Source organism: Setaria italica, chromosome IV (genome assembly GCF_000263155.2).
Source record: "Setaria italica strain Yugu1 chromosome IV, Setaria_italica_v2.0, whole genome shotgun sequence".
NCBI lineage: Eukaryota > Viridiplantae > Streptophyta > Magnoliopsida > Poales > Poaceae > Setaria > Setaria italica.
In genome coordinates, this window is record NC_028453.1 from 11029644 (window position 1) to 11045329 (window position 15686).

Consider the following 15686-nt stretch of genomic DNA (forward strand, 5'->3'; position numbering starts at 1 on the left):
CATGTGGGATCCGGTTGCGGTAAAAACTTCCCACTCGATCGGTAACAGACGGGAGGAGGACGTTTTCCTTTTTATTTTACCACAATATTTATGAGCTTAAACATACATATGGGACCCTGGTTAGTTTATGATGTTTTCACGGACCTTACATCATCACAAAACCACCATTTAACAGCGAGTGATGATTTCTTTTTGGCTACAATGGCACATTTTATGACGTTCCGTAACTTTATCATTAAATTTGTTCGGATGTCAAACTTTATAACATTTCATCCAGAAACGTCATAAATCTATGACGAGAATAAATGTGTCATAAAATTTTTGACATAGATCAATATATTTCTCGCAGTGTACCATCCTTCCAGTACTCCCGTCATTTTAGCGTCCTCTTTGATAAATTATATTTCCAACTCGTGATCTGCAATTGCAATTATTTAAACTTCTTATATGTACAAGACCGCGGGCTTTAAGAAAAAACAATGGTTCCAAATAAAATCAACACACTAGCTCAAATTAAAGCAACGACAAGCAAACTGGAGAGCTGCGGTTATGAGACTGTCTTCTTGCGCATCTTCCTTCTAAGTGGTTCGGTTCAGTAGCTACCATACCAAACTTAAAACTGTGTCTTTATCAAATTCAAATAATTGTGAAGCCCAAACAAAATATTGCTCTGCGGCAACACCCCACCCCGTGTTTTCTAGTGCAATCTTCACTTGTGGACAAGTTTTTTTAAATTGCACGCGCAATTAGTTGCCTATTTTTATTCCATTTTCAAGGTGCATACACATTTAATTATCATTATTCTCTTTTTTTCCAAAGTGCATGCACGAATATTTAATCGCTTTTGTTTTGTCCTTTCCAACTTTCATGCGCATGGCTTCCAATCACAATTAACACATTTAATTAGAGACACAAGATTTTTTTCTCATAACTACTACACTACTTAATTAAGGATGGAGTACTTGTTTTAGATTCACTCAGTACCACACAAGGATTTTAGGACACTTACATATTTATTATAATATTATGCATTAAAACAATTGTATCCTACTTTGTTGTTCTCTTCGTCCCTAAATATAAGGATTTATGGGATCTAAGAATAAATTAAATACATAAGGGAAACTATTTCATGCCTCCAATTAAAGCAATTGTGACAAAATTATGATTGTTAGCTCTTGATTTTATGGCGCAATGAGTGCGGCTCTTGATTAGTTACCTAAAAGTACTTATATTTTTTTTGACGAAATTGAAATGCTAAAAGTTCTATCTCTATCTCTTCTCTACAATTTTACAATTAAAAAATGTAAGAAGGGGACTTTTTTTCTCGTGCGACCCGCGGGTGGCCGAGCCTTCGCTTCGCCAACTTGCAAGTCTTGCCGTTGGATTGATTTTCTTCCGCTAAATCCCTTGATCTCCGCATAAAATTCCTCTCTGTTCCTCTCCGCGCGTGGATGACCGTCCAGCACGCTGCTTCTCCGATCCAGAAAACAATCGAGTCCGTCGGATGGTCCGTGCCGCCCGCGTTGCCTCACCACGCCCCCGCAACACCCGCGAGGCCTCGATGTCATCGTCCAGGAGGGCGCGCTCTGATCCTCCTCCGCCGGGCCCCGATCCGATTAAAGAGAACCGTCGACAGCGAGACGAAGCGGCTCCTCGACTCCCCCGTCTTCCTTCCCCAAACTTCTTCGCCTGTTCGTCTGCGCATTCGATTCGATCTGTCTAGCGCGGCCTCATCAAGACATTCCAATCCAAGGTAAGTCTAGATATGGATGTGTCTTTGTTATTTCGTGAGATTAACCCCTTATCCCTTTCCGATCGAATGTTACTAATTTGCAACTTGCATCTATCTGTCCGATGTCTGCTGGTGCAAGGATGGTCGGCAAGAGAGGACCAGATCGAGGGCGAGGGATCAAGCTCGAATCAAGCGCGGATGTCTTCGTCTTCCAGGCCGTGAAGGTATCGTCCCTGACTGGATGTAAAAAGACCCTAATCTAACATTATTTAGATGTATACGACATATTGCTCTTCTCCATAGTGGCTGCAGTGGCTGTTTCTTTGTTGTGGAGATCAGTTCCTAATGGATAGATCTCATAGCTATTGCCCATCATTGATGAACTAAGAATAGACTGGTTTTAACTGCATGCCTGCACGTCAAAAGGCTTTAACCTATAACTAATCAAGCATGTAGTTATGGGAGCATGATAAAGCCATAGATGAATGCGTGTCAAAATATATCTTTGTCAACCATAGATGGAGAACAGAAATAAATCTTAAACCTACAACTAATCAAGCGTGCAGTTAATGCACATCAACAGGTGATCCAGGCGCTACATTCTCAGGTGGAGCAAAGAAATAAATTTTTAGGATAGCTTTAACCAAATAATGCAATTACTTGGCCTTAATTGTCGGGCCTTAGTTGTTGTCACTGTTGGTATTTCTTAATGCTACGAATAAATCCGCAAATGCATGAATATACCATTGTAATATTTCACCCGACGTTATTTATATTTTCCTAAGGGATGGCATTGGTGTAAAAGAATTTATCGAATACATATCCAGATCATAAGCTTAACTAATAGGCCAAAATTCATACAGGGGTAAGCCATGATAAATATATGAGGGTAATGTGACACACACAAGCCAATCTCAAGAATAAAGAAGAAAAAGAATAAGCCTAAGGTTAGCGGGAGCAAGGCATACAAGAGGTCCTAGTGGCAACTATCTATACAAGCAAGGGACATACAAGCATATGATCAGAGCTAACTCTAAGCATACAGCATAACGTGGAGAATACCCGGCCCTAGTCTACCAAGGCAAAATATCTTTCAGAACTCCTACACCATACTCGAACATGGGGACTACAAGGGACGGACAGGGATGTCACCACCTGCTGCCTACCCCTCAGATCATGGGGCACAATCATATTCGATGGATTCCAATGCGCCCGAGCACCACGCTCGTACACGTGATCACTACTCTAGCCTCTTCGGAACCCCGACTATGATGATCGACATGCATAGAACAAGAGCAAGCCCGAAGGCACAACGAACCGATCGATAAAATAGACTCAGCCTAAGCATATGAGTATAACTTAGTAAAGCACAAGACATGGCATAATATACTACTGAAATAGCATAGCATCTATACTCTTTATAGATAGGATACCGACAAGTCGAGTATAAAGCCATACCGAGAACCGGAGGTTACATCCCCAACCAACCCGAAGAATAGCTTAGCACTACAAGAATTCAACTCTAGCCTAACTCCACTAGCCTAAGGATTACATGAGTAGCAAGAGAGAGGGAGAGAGGCTTCAAGTGTGGTGTGTGTGAGAGGGGGCTCCTTCTCCTCTCTTTATAGGTGTGTAGAGACGGTTCCCGAGAGGCATCTTCGAGGAATTTTCCTCCACCACCTTTGGGAGTCAACCAGGGACCGCCACGTGGAGGATGAGGATGAGGGACGCCCATCCAGGTTTAGCCGAACCAAGGGTTCGGCCGACCTTGGGTTGGGCCGCCTCGCCACCACCTTTGTGTGGCGGGCTTCGTGGTAGGCCTTAGTCATTACCCTTGTGGACCCATGCGGGATTGGGTTGATTTGTGTGGCGGAACCGCCCTAATTAACTTAGTTAAAGCACAATTAAGTCGCGTAACACATGATCATGTGCTTTAATCAAGTTAACTCGGCAGTCCATCAAATTTCATCCGATAAACCACTCCACAGGACGGAGAAAGCATAGCTCACATGAAGGTGAGTGGTTCCAGAGAATACAATAGATCATCCAAATTAAACAAGTACATTAATTCATTACAACATCAGGTTCGAAATTCAAACATAGTTTGCAAAGTTCTTAAGCAGCAGAAATAAACAAACGGAAGCTAGCGTCGATGTCGGACGTCACGACGAGGCCGATCATGACATCAATGGTCCCTGTCCTCGCCATCCGAGGAGGGATCCCACTCGATCGTCCACCCAGGAGGAAGCTGGGGAGGCCAAGTGCCACTTGCAGCAAACTCAGAGACGTCAACATCACCTGAAAGATGTGCCACAAGCAAGGCTGAGCAACTATGCTCAACAAGACTTAACCGTCAGGTGGTAACTACTCTACCAACATCTAGACATGCAAGGCTTTCTGGCTGAGGGGTTTGTTTTTGCCAAAAGCAACTAGTGTAGGTCCTTACTTTCCATATTTTAGCCACAAGTTCTACGTTCAATTACCAATCTAAGTTAGCAGCTATACTAAACAAGCATAGTTTTCCAAACAATTAGTACAAATAACCACATTAGATCATCATCATCTTTCATTCTTACTCAATGTAGCATAGCGATCAAGTAGTCCCAAACTGTGAGAGGCAGACGAATCGATTCGAGTTTCTTAACCATGCATGGTGAACCTAATCTCACAACATCCGCGCACCACGAAGGGTCGCTTCCTTTGTCGGCTGTCCCCATCAATCCCCAGACCCGTGTCGGGCCCACTTCCCTTGGTACAAGGCTCCACAGACCCGGCCTCTGTCGTTCTATGACCGCACTTGTCACCACATGCGGTCACAAGGAAACTTCATTCCAGAGACAGTGGATCGAACTGCTCACGTCTTGGTTCAATCAGGTACTAGGCTTCCCTATCCCATACTAGGTATGAGATTAGTACTTTCAAACACTTGATCACGAACACCAACCCTTTTCGACCTTAATCCAATTTCATGTAGACAGACGGGGCAATCCACCGACCACCAAAATAGTTCACAAAGCCCTACCCCATCCATTGTCCCTATGGTTGATGCAAAAAGAAAGCAAGCAACTCCTATAACTCGCGAGTGACAGGAAATCACTCGACTTTTACCGAGTTCTGTTTAAGCATTGCAACTACGCGGCCTATCATACTAGTGTTCAGATCAAAGGAAACCAAGTCATGCATCTACGGTTTCAATCAACTCCTGGCATGCACAAGTTTAGAAAAACCAAGTTATGCTCCGGGGCTTGCCTTCAAGCGGGGCGATAGCGAACTGGTCCTCGGCGTGCACAAGCTCGACTCCTGCAGGCGGCTGCTTAGCTACGACTTTGTCTTCTGGTGCCGGGTGAAGTTCGTACGTTTCGTCTGCGAGGTTCAGCTCTACATGAAATGTAATGTAAGGATAAGACACTTAGACGGTGATTTCAACAGTATTTGCAAGGATTTAAACCCAAAACTGTAGCAAAACTACAGGAAAAGGTGCAAAACTCACTTTATTGGACTCTACTCAGAACGAGGATTCCAACCAAAGTGATTTCACATTTTTTTAATTTTTTTCCTCAATTTCATATGTAATTTCCAAGTTTCTGTCGATTTAAAATGAGTTAAAAGAGTCGGATCGGGGAAAACTTACGATCTAACCCTTAGACTTAAGGAATAACTGTACCGGGATCCTCAGATTTACACAGAGAAGTCCTCAGAATTTTACACAGATACCCTCGGTCAAAAGAAAAAGACACAACCGAGCCCTCGGGCAAGGCAGACAGCACTCGGGTGAGGCGGACAGCACTCGGGCAAGGCGGACAGCACTCGGGCAAGGCGGACAGCACTCGGGCAAGGCGGACCAGGTCCGATTGCTTTTGCGGATTATTCAGGGTCGGGAAGAGCTGGAAACGGGTCAACAGCTCACCTTCGGTCCTACTGACGAGGTCTCAGGGTCGGGAAGAAACAAGCCGAGGCGGAATGGCGGAAGGCGGTAAGTTTCGGGCGGTGGCGATCCGGCAAGACAGGGGCCTCAGAGCCTCCTTGAGCAGGTCGGCGAGCTCTTCAAACAGGTCGACAAACTCCAAGCCACTCTATCGCGGCGGCGATTGGTCGGCGCCTCCATTGGTGAGCTTGGACGCAATCTTGCCCTGGTTGGGCAGCAAGGATTTGGGGCTGGGGGGAGCAAAGTGGGTTTGCTGGGCACGCAGATCTGCTAGGTCTGCGCGTATGTGTGGTCGCGGCCATTAATGGCGGTGGCGCCATTGGCGGACAGGAGGGAGGGAAGGGTATTGCAGGCGAGGGCGCTGCAGCCGAGGTGAGAGGACGAGCGGTGTGATGCAAGTATGCGCGGGACTAGCGGCTCTGCCGGGGCATGCTACTGGCGAGGTGGGGGAAGGAGCTGTCACTGCCTGCGCGGCGGTTGGTGGAGACAGCTGCGTCACGGGGCGCGCGTGCGAGCAGCGCGACTCGGGTGTGACGGGAGGGCCGGAAGGCGTTGGGGCGCGCGGTCGATTATCCGGGTGGGGCGGATGCGCGCGGGAGGCGAGGTGGTACCGGTGCGGCAGCGGCCGGTCTTCGGTCGCGGAGTGGCCAGGGCGACGGCGGAGCTGCTGGCAGTGCGCCTGGCGCGGTCGGCGAGGTCTCGGGCGGGACGAGACGGGACAGAGCAAAGGACTGCGGGTCATCGTCGCGCGCGACTGGGGAGCGAGGCGCATCAACCCATCTTGTCGCGGCCGGCGACTGGGCGAGGCGGCGCTCGCCAGCGAGGTCATGCCACGCGGCGGCGGCGCTCTGGAGCGCGGCGCACGTGCGCTCTGGCGCTGTCTGGCCAATGGATCCGCGAGATCCTTTGCCGAGCCCATCTTCAAGCCTCTAGATCTCCCAATTTTCAAACTGTGCCACGTTAACTCCCTTTACAAGGGTTGTAGTACATAGACCAAGGTCCAACTTTTATAATTTGACCGAGTTCAAAAACATGGTGGATTTGGAGATTCAAAGCTCCAAAGTTTGGAGGAACGCCAGTTTCAGGGCTTAGAGAAAAGAGGTGGTTTTGACTGGTTTTCAGGGTTTGGGGCTGAGTTGAGCTGTGGATCTGGGAAGCTTCGAAGGTGAATTGGACCATGGTCCAATTAGCAAAGTTGTTGTAGCAACTTAGTTCTCCAACTTTTACAAAGGGACTAACAAAGAATCTTCCAGAGGTTGAAGAAAAGAGGACAACCATTGGATTCAAGGTGAAACCGATCAAAGGAGCCCTTAGGTGGAGGGAGGGACGATTTCTCATGGGCAAGGTGCCCGCGAGCGCTGAGGCGGCCCCCCGCCGGTGACCACCTGGTCCCGGCGTCCACCCCCCATGGACGGTGAGCTTCCTCTCTCCTCTTCCTGGTCGTCTCCATGGACATATCCAATGTGGATCTTCGTCCAGGGCTCAATTTCTCCAGCAAGGTACGGTTCCTTTTGGGTGCTCGGATTTCGGCTCGTCCCTCCTCCACTTCTACGAGTTTTTGGCTCTTGGCTTCCTTTTCTCGGTCAAAGATCAAGCTTTCTGTAAGCAATGTGGCTTTTCTCCTCCAATCGGTCATTGGAGGATCATCGGACCTCTTTCAAGTTTCTGAAGTGGAAGATTGGATCTTCAAGTTTTGTGTTTCTTGCAAAGAAGTTGGGCTTCTCATCTATCAGATGGGATCTTCTCATTGTGATATCTTTAAAGTGGATTTCAACTTGTTTAATGAACGAGGTTTGCACTTCGCCACATTGGTTATAGCAAATTCTCAAGGAACTCACTTTCCCTGGATTTCTGTTTCCTCTAAGAAGACTCCTTTACCTTTAACTGGAGCCAATTCTTTGCCTCTTGGTCGATCTATGTTTCGTCAACGCTCACCACCATCAAAAGGGTTTCATGATGTTCGCTTTCCAGCTTCGGATCTCTCTGGTAATCGTTGGAACCGGATCAATTCTCTTGATGTGCGTACCCGAGTTCATGAACAGAGAGCACAGGAGATTCAAAATTCAAATCAATCCTCTCTTGGCATTAATTTGGACCTTAATTTGGGTCCAACAGGTCAATCCTTTAAGTCTGTCTTAATTGGTAGCTCGGGTCCTATGGCAACGGCTCCATCGGTTACAAATTGGGGGGTGAAGCTGGGCCGAACTCAGTGCTCCAGATGTCTATCTAATACCCATTCCAGAGATTCTTGTTTGAGGCCCATTCGTTGTGGCTCATGTTTTCGCTTGGGCCATTTTGCGGCAACCTGCAGATTTCGTCCACATTTTCCTGGGCTTTCCAAAGATACAGCTTCATTTCTGCCACCACGCCGGGATAACTGGTCATCTTTTCCGGTGAGCACCTGGTTTCGGAACGTGATCCCTATGACCAGTGGGTCCTCCAACGTCCAGGATGTGACAGTTTGTAATTTTCAAGAGTTGGGTCTCTCCCTATTGGGTATACCGGCAACTGCCCCTAAGGAAACAATTTTTTGGAAACGTCCCCTCAGTGGCGTGGTTCCAAGCGGCGTCCCTTCGTCTTCCTCCCCGGCCTCGGAGCCCACGCAAAAAGCTCCGCCGCCTCCGCCGCCATTTGCAAACAGTGCACCCTCCACTCGCCCTACCCTCCCGCATTATCCCCAAAACTGCACTGAAGAGAATCCTCTGTCTTCTTTTGGACCATCGCTGGATCTGGCTGATCTCCAAGCAGCATTCATGGCTTACAAGTTCGTTAACCCAACACCCTTCATGCCGCGGGGGTGTCAGCGTCAAATGGTGGGCTTCCGCAAACCAATGTCACGGGTGGTTCTTGGTGGAGCGCGTCGGAATCAAAGTGATGTGGCCATTGCAAAGATTGAACCTCTCCCACAGCTTCAGGTATCTTTTCAGTACATACGGGAGCTTCTAGATGATTTTCTACGAAACCATAAGGGTCTTGCTATTCACTCAATTCAACCCTGTCCATATGGTCAAGCATATGTTCGATTTCACTTTGTGCATGACAAAGATTTTCTCATTGGGGGTGGTCAGCATCAATATGGTCAATACAGGATTTCTTTTTTGGACCACAATAGGGGTTGGAACAATAGACTCACCACTATGAATTGTGAGGCTTGGGTTATGCTTCTGGGACTCAATATTGATTATTGGACAAAATCAGACATAGAAAAAGCTGTGGCGGTTTTTGGGAGATTGTTAGTCTGGGAAGAAGACCCAAATAATCTGGCTCGTGTTATTGTTAAAGTCCGAGTAGTGGACTTAACTGAGATCCCCTGGTTCTTGGTATGTTCAGAGGGAGAAGACTTTGAAGGTAATTCATGGACTGTTCAATGTGAAATTCTGCAATACAGATTGTTAGGGGTGGGGCCTGAAGATGAAAACCATCCTCCTGATGAAGTTGTGCCACACATGTTTGATTTCTTTGGATATGGTTAACCTTCCAATGCCGCTGACCATAATGTCCAAGGTGCTGGTAATGGTGCAGTGCCTGCACATGGTTTGGCTCAACAATGGGGTCTCTGGCCAGAGGGGCCTCAAGGACAGAATAATGCCCCTTTTATTGGGCTCCAACCACCCCCAGAAGTGCCTATTGTACAAGCTCTCCCAGCTAATCAGGAGCAACATGTTCCACCACACGATGCTAATCAAGATGTTTTGGTCCAGGATGCTAATCCTAATGGTCTAGATTTTGGTCTAAATATGACGGTGGATGATGATTTAGGAGGCATTGACAATTTAATACAAGCAGCAGATAATGAGGGTGCTGAAGACCCAATGGAGGATAATATGCAAATTATTGATGGGACAGACTCTTCAGGGAGTGATGACATTCCTCCTCATAACTTTAACAATGAACCTGTGCAAGTAGATGTGTTCATTCCCTAGAATAATGGTCAGCCCCTACACATGGTCCAGGATGAGGTCAATGAAAATGAGCTTCTGGGCGAAAATCAAGCTCAGGAAGGACACCATGGGCCTCAAAACATTCCAATGCATTTGAGCTTTGTACAAACTCTTGGGCCCTGTCAGGATCCTGTCTTCTTTCAAATGCAGAGTGTTAAACAATCTCAAGCCATTCAGACATCTACAGAAATATATAATCATTGGGCAAAGTACTTTTCTTCAGGCACGACAGACTCTCAGGTACAAGTCCCCCTAGCATGGTCTCATTTTTTTATGGCTCAACTCCTGAACCCTATGAGCTTTGTCTGGGCCAAGAACTTTTTATCTTCACCAGCTATGCCATTCCTCCATTCAGAGCCGGCTGTACAACTCAGTCTACCCAATAAATGTCCAAGGATTCCTCTAATCAGGGTAAGGGGCTCAAATCCAAAGATATCGTGTTTGAAGGGAATTTACACGGTGATATTTTAAGCTCTTCAGCTACTCCTTTCAGAGTTTTTGCAAGGTTCAAGGAAAACAACAAGGGTAAAACACTAGCGGAAGACTTCGTCGGGGTCGGACATCCCTGGTGAGGCCAACCGGGACATCACTGGTTCCTCTCCTCGCCGTCCGAGGGAGGATCCCACTCGACCGTCCAGCCTGGCGGGAGCTGGGGCGGCCAAGCACCAACCAGAGAGGGGTCGGGCGCAGCAACTTCACCTGAAAAACAGGAGCCACAACAAGGTTGAGCTACTAAGCTCAACAAGACTTAACCGATAGAAGTAACTACTCCTCCTTCTAGACATGCAGGGCTGTTTGGCTGAGGGGTTTATTTGCCAAAAGCACTAAGTAACCCTATTTTCAAGTTTTAGCTCCGGTTCTAGGTTCATTTACCAGTCTAGGTTGTGCCACCTATTCTAAGCATTCATAAAACAAAACAAGAGGTATAGATACATCAATAAACATGTCATCATCAGATTTCTCATTTACTCAGGGTGACATAGCGATCAAGCAATCTCAAACTGTGAGAGGCAGACGAATCGATTCGAGTTCTTTAACCATGCATGGTCAACCTAGCCTCACGACATCCACGTACCCGGAGGTCGCTTCCTGTGTCAGCCTTCCCCATCAATCCCCTAACCCGTGTCGGGCCCATTTCCTTTGGTGCAAGGTTCCACAGACCCGGCCTCTGCCGTTCTGTGACCACGCTTGCCACCACGTGCGACAACCAGCAGGGGAAACTCCGTTCCAAGAACAATGGGGCGACCGCTCACGTCTAGGTTCAATCCGGTACTATGCTTCCTCATCCCATACTAAGTATGAGGCTAGTACTTTCAAACACTTGATCACGAACACCACCACTGTCGGGCCTTAGCAAGTTTTCATAGACAGACGGGGCGACCATCCGTCCACCAAAGAGTTACCAAAACCCTGCCCCGTCCATCGTCCTTATAGTTATAACAGGAGAGTAAACATGCAACTCCTACAACTCGCGAGTGACAGGAAATCACTCGACTTTTACCGTCTCCTAGTTAAGCAATGCAGCTACTCGGTCCAACAGCTCGTGCTCAGATCATTGGGATGACTAAGTCATGCATCTAGGGTTTCACACAACTCCTATACGTAAATGCACAAGCATGTTACAGAAGGCATGCGCAAGTCTGGCAAAACACGTAGGATTTTCATGCAACTGGGGCTTGCCTTCAAGCAAGGAGGACGGGAACTGCTCGACTTCGGAGGCGACTTCGGCTTCGGAGGACAGGAGCTCGGCTACAGCTTCTTCTTCTGGCGCCGGGTGAAGCTCGTAGAAGCCGTCGGCGAGGTGCAGCTCTACACGAATGCAATGCAAGGGTTAGCATAGATAGTTATTTCAACAGCAACACTGGCTCGCCTGAGCCCAGAAACTCGCGACAAAGAGCAGGAGGTTATGGTGGTTCAAGAGAGCTGATGATGATCAAGAGGTAAGGGTAGGAAAGGAACTCATGATCTGATCCTTGAACCAGAGGATGTGATATACTGGGGGTCCTTAGACGCAAGCGTTGAAGGGTTCCCCAGTTTTACACATACACCCTCGGGTTGAAGAAAAAGACCACAGCCGAACCCTCGGGCGAGGCGGATATAAGGGTCGGCGGAACAGATAGGGTCGGGCGAGACGAACCTGGGGTCGGGCGGATAGGAGGGGTCAGGCGAGGCGGACTGGGGTCGGCAACTCACCTTCTTCCTGAAAGGAAAGCTTGGGGTCGGGAAGAAGCAGACTTGGGCGGAGGGACTAAAGCTTCCAACAAGGGCTAAGACTGGGAAAGCTACGGCGGCGGCGGTGCTTCTTGCAGATCACAAGAGAGCTTTTACGCAGCACGGAAGAGCACGCGGCTGGGTGACTTGGAGAAACTGAGAGAGAACTGAGAGAAGAACTCCTCAAGAACTGGGTGGGTGGCGCTAGGAGCTTGAGCAGAGAGCGAGAGAATGGCTAGGGCAACAATGGCGGAGTTAACTCCGGCGACGGGGGCATTCCTTTTATAGCTGCTGGAGCAGAGGAAAGGAAGCGGCGCGGGAGAGAGAGAAGGGGAGTGGCGCGAAGGCCGGGGAGAGGCAATGGAGTGCTCTGCCGGGGCGGCGATTGAGCGAAGAGGGCGGTGGTGCAGAACTCTGGGGGTGACGCCAGCGATCATTGCGTTCTGCCGTCAGGGCGGCGTAGGAGCGGGTAGACTGGTGGTTGAGATTTGGCGGAAAGCGTGCGTCGTCGTGCGGAAGATTTGATAGAAGCGACCGGTTTAACGGCGCTAGAATCGAGGGCGCATAGGTGAGAAGACAGGCGGACGCGGGCGCGCGGGCGAGCGCGGAACAACAGATTGTCGGGCGGCTTCTGACAGAGCGGGGGAAAGGAGCTGTTGCGGCCGCGGTCGGGGTTGGCGGTGGAGGAATCGTCATGTAGCGGCGACCGGGCGGCGCGACTGTGGCTGAAGGGACGGAAAAGACGGGCGACATCGGGCTCTGGGGCCGGGATCTGGCGGCGTGATGATGGGCGCGGGAGGTGAGGCTCTCCAGAAAGGGGTGCAGAGGGCTTCCGCTGCCATTGGGGAAGGGGGCGCGAGAACCCACTCGGTCGCTTGCCAGAGACAAAACTGAGCGGCGGCGTCGGAGAAGACGAGCCACGCGGCAGGACGACTCTGAAGCGGCCATGCAACTCGAGTGCGGCTGTCGCGGAGGATCTGGGGAAAAGATCTTGCGGGTCCACCGGTGGATAGAACGGATGGTTGAGGAAGATTAGCAGGATCCGACGGTGGGCTGTGCTTGCCGGGATCGGGAGAGAAGCGAATCGGGGAGGGGTCGGATCTCAGGGGTCGGGACCAGGCGGATAGCTGAGCACTCGGCGCGGGAAAAGCAAGGTAGATGACTAGGATCAAGGGCTCTGATCAAGACTAGCTGGGAAGGTTTAGGGGTCGGTCGTTACAGCTAGACCTTTCGCCTAATCCGGACTTTTGGGTATATATCTGGGGTAATGCAAATTTCTCTTCATCAAAGGCATATAAGTCCCTCATTGGACATAGGAGCACTCATTCAGTGTATGATTGGCTATGGAAGTCGCGGTGTCAAAAGAAACACAAAGTCTTCTTTTGGTTGGTTTTGAAAGATAGACTTAGTACAAGAGATATCATGCGGCGAAAACATATGGCTATGCCCTCATATAACTGTGTCCTCTGTCACCACAACAAAATTGAGACACTCTTCCATCTCCTGCTAGAATGCTCGTTTGCTCAAGAATGTTGGATACATTTAGGCCTTTATGCAGACTTACAACTGGATCCTTATTCCATTATGACTACCTTCAAAACTCAGCTTCAAGTTCCCTTCTTCATGGAAATAATCATAATCATGAGCTGGTGCATATGGATGGCAAGAAATGATTCAATCTTTCGTGGTATACCACCAACAACTCAAGGGGCCATCACGCGCTTTAAGACTATTTTTACTTTAGTTCTGCATAGAGTTAAAGAGGCCTGGAAACAATCAATGGTTGAATGGCTAGAGCTTATGTTGTAATCTTCATGATTTTCTTCTTAACCTTCTTTGTATCTTAGTTACAAACTGCTTCGTATTTGTATTTTTTTGGTTTTTGTACTGCTCTTTCCTTTAATATATAACCAGCAGGGATAAAACCCTCCTGTTTCATAAAAAAAAACTTTTACAAAGGGACTTTCTGATGTTCTGCTCAACTTTCTAAAGATAAACCCGCCCTAAGGCGTCAGGTCAGGCTGATTTTCCAAACTTAGCCGAAATTGCTAAAGGAGACTGAGTTGACCAAACCAGGGAACTTTGACCTGGATTTTGGAGAAAACAACACAGATTGGTATACCGGGTTTTTGATGGGCTTCTTATGAGGGGAAAAAGGGTACTTTCCCTTGCCTGAAAGTTGCCAAAGCTCTTCTCTAAGCACAAGGACTTGTTCTTAAGATTAAAACGCCGTTTAAGCACCCAGGTTGTTACAATTTGTTTTGGCATGTGGGCCTCCTTAACTGTCGTGTACGCGTCAAGTGTTCTATGTGTTTCATCCGCATTTGCGTTGGTTTCCTCTCTTGTATACACTTGTATCTCTTAAATAACTTATTTGCCAATACATGTAGAACTGGGTTATTGATAATGAGTAAGGAATGTTAGTTTTGTTTTATTCTTTGAGTAGTGTGACAGTCGGATTTCTGACATAAGTACCGTCAACAGTCACATCATGATATGTGATACATACTTCCACTAAAGGTATATTATACTTTGCTTTTTTAATTCAGCTCCACGTTCGTTTTGACACCTACTTGTCATATGCATTACCAAGTGCTTAGTTTGGCTAGCTTTTAAGAACTGAAATTTCAGACTTCTTTGATGAATGGCATCGGCTCCGGCCGCAGCAATTTCTTGGGTGCATATAAAATACAGATACAAATTTTGCTTAGGTATAGCGGCTTCATGTACTTGTAAATCGATCATCTCCCAACATCACATGGCCTAATCAGTAATTAGCAGTTGACTTATAGTGTACGCTGCTGAACATTGCCAACATCACATGGCCTAATCAGTCATTAAAATTGGAACCTAGGAATTCGTGTATCTGTAGTTTGTACTTCATTTTCCTGCATGCCTCTGTGTTCATATTTAGCTTTATACATAGTTGGTTGCATGCCAATACCAACACTACTTTGTAGCATCAGCCAGTTACTTATCGTCGCCTAGCATCTTACCATGTTGTTGTTGACCCAGTTGTTATCGTGTACTCGGTTGAGGAACCAGTTACTTATCGTTGCCTAGCATCTTACCATGTTGATTCCTATGCAATTATTCATCCCTCTGTTTATGATGCAGTTGTTGACCCAGTTGTTATCGTGTACTCGGTTGAGGAACCAGTTACTTATCGTCGCCTAGCATCTTACCATGTTGATTACTTTGCAATTATTCATCCCTCTGCTTATGATGCAGTTGTTGACCCAGTTATTATCGTGTACTCGGTTGAGGATGTAGTCCACGAAGGTGTCCCGGCCCTGCTGTGCTACTTAGTGGTAATCAAGCTGGTAAGTATCCTATTTTTTGTTTCAAAGTGCAAATAGTCTCTCTGCATAATCTCTCTTCTTTTATACAATTATCCGGATGTATTTTGATGCTCATATATTGCCCCAAATAATGTATGTACTTGGTGATGCAGTTTCTCACCCGGTGGTGGCTGCGAATGAGGACCATGTTTCATCGAACGACGAGTTGTTTGATCGGAGGATATCGATGAAGCAAAGAGATTGCACTAAGAAACTTTTGAAAAAGAAATCTGATCCGCTATACATTCATGACAAAGATTTGGATGTGCTATTGGTGCCGAATCAAGACAACGGTCCTTTGGATATCGTACCTAATTTTATTTTGTTTGTTTAATTCAGTAACTACAATCTTGGATTAAATACTTATTTCATATTTATGCTTGTTTTCATATTTATTGCCATGTTGAATCATGTGTATTGCAATATAAATGTTTTACGATCCTAGTTTTGGGATAAAGTTTAAGTTAGAACTTGGGGTCTCTGTATTTAGAGATCGAGGGAGTGTATTACATGAAATTACAACTATAGAGAAAGGT

At 47.3% G+C, this 15686-nt stretch overlaps 1 long non-coding RNA gene across 1 annotated transcript; it reads left to right on the plus strand.

The window, feature by feature from the left end:
• Positions 1-1535: 1535 nt before the first annotated feature.
• Positions 1536-15686, plus strand: LOC101783759. The gene is made up of 4 exons (XR_215033.2): positions 1536-1753; positions 1872-1956; positions 15041-15132; positions 15264-15686. It is a non-coding gene; the product is annotated as an uncharacterized LOC101783759 (long non-coding RNA).